The sequence below is a fragment of the Magnolia sinica genome, chromosome 5 (assembly GCF_029962835.1).
Source record: "Magnolia sinica isolate HGM2019 chromosome 5, MsV1, whole genome shotgun sequence".
Lineage (NCBI taxonomy): Eukaryota > Viridiplantae > Streptophyta > Magnoliopsida > Magnoliales > Magnoliaceae > Magnolia > Magnolia sinica.
In genome coordinates, this window is record NC_080577.1 from 62,373,904 (window position 1) to 62,375,749 (window position 1,846).

The window sequence follows — 1,846 nt, forward strand, 5'->3', positions numbered from 1 at the left end:
GGTGGGTCCCTCCGAAAATGGACAGTGTAGATAAACACAGACCCACAGAACTTCTGTAATCCCAACGAATTTCAATGGTAGACGTTCATTCTCCACTAATTTGCGATGTGGCCCACTTGATAGGCTGATCAGTCCTATTCTTAGTCTCAAGCCTTAAAATGAACTCAAGAAGTGGCTGGACAGTTAGGATATAACATATATCTCATGATGGGCCACAGAACCGCTGACGTCCATACACATGGATGATTGGATATAACACGTGCCCCACAGTGGGGCTCCAGAACTTGCTGACGGTAATCCAACAGCCATATTGCTGCTGGACGGTGGGGATTTATACGGATCCAAAATATATACATTGGTGGGTCCACACGTGTAGGACCCACCAGCTTATAGCAAAGCTGATATTTGTGTTTTCCTGATCGTCCATGCCTATGGATGGCCTAGATGAGGCATTGCATCAAGGTAGGCTCCACCGTCCAGGATCTAGATGGTGGAGATCAAATCCATACATCATGGTGGGCCCACGGTTTGTACTGCGTGGATCAATTGGGACACACCCATCACGAGAGAGAGACAGAGAGAGATAGAGATCAGAAGAGCGGAGGGACCCCACCACTATGGGTCCCTCTTAAAAATCATACATCAAGATGGGTCCCACCATATGTGGGCCCTCTAATTATCAAAATCATACAAAAATCATCCACCTTTGATTTCTCTTCCTTCTTCCGCCAATGTGACCTAAAGCTCCAAGGGGTGCGATTCAACGGTCGAGATGGACTTGGGATGGTGGAGATGGGAGGTAGGAAGGTGGGCCACACTAACTCCTCTTATGGAAGCTTAGACGATTGCTCTTATGGGTGTTGTTTGAAAATAGAAAGAGAGAATGACAGAGAAAGAGAGAAGTGATAGGAGAGAAATCATGGGAGAGAGGGATGGTGAGTGATGGAGTGATGTGTACTTGACATGTAAGGGAGAGAGTTGACTTTAGGGATGGGAGTTGGTACTTGGGGATGGGATGTTGTACTTGACATGTGAGGTGATTGATGGGACATTTCTCTTGGGATTTGCAACGCACAGTGTTTTCCTTGAACTGAACTCGAGCCCACATCTTCTGGCCCGGGTATCGCCTCAGCGCGGTAGTAAGGATACAAGTCTCGGTTCGAGACGACTCTGATATACGGGACATGACTCAGGATCGCATGTAAATGCCGATTATAGGTCGTGGGTTGCTAGAATTTGACAGGAAAGGTTGCGGGAATCTATGAAATTATACGGACTAAGGTACGAGTCTTACAGAAACTCTTCCCTTTCTCCCTGAAAGAACAGGCTAAGACGTGGTTACATTTACTACATCCATGATCTATTGGCAAATGGAATGACATGACAAGGGAATTCATAAAGAAATTCTTCCCATATCATAAAACAAACACCATCAGAAAGTTAATCATGAACTTCACCCAAAGGGAAGATGAAACATTCTTCCAATGTTAGGAGCGGTTCAAGGATCTTGTTAATTTATGCCCACAACATGGTTTTGAAACGTGGCGCATAAAAAAAAATTCATGAAGGACTGACATCTTCCATGCGCCAATTTGTTAAGACAATGTGTAATGGGGAATTCCTGAACAAAGATGTTGATGAAGTATGGGATTACTTTGATAAACTTGTTGAAACCGCACAATCATGGGACATCTCCCCGAGAACGAGCATCACATCTAAGCCTACTCAATTAAAGGAGAGAGGTCGAATATATATTTTGAAAGAGGAAGATGATCTCAACGCTAAAATGGTCATCTCACAAGGAAAATCAAGGCCATGGAACTTAAGAAGGATAAGGATAAGGAAG

At 44.4% G+C, this 1,846-nt stretch overlaps 1 non-coding gene across 1 annotated transcript; it reads right to left on the bottom strand.

Annotated features, from left to right (window-relative positions):
• Window positions 1-1,428: 1,428 nt before the first annotated feature.
• LOC131247607 (small nucleolar RNA R71) lies at window positions 1,429-1,535 on the bottom strand. Its single transcript, XR_009171884.1, has one exon. It is a non-coding gene; the product is annotated as a small nucleolar RNA R71 (small nucleolar RNA).
• Window positions 1,536-1,846: the final 311 nt, after the last annotated feature.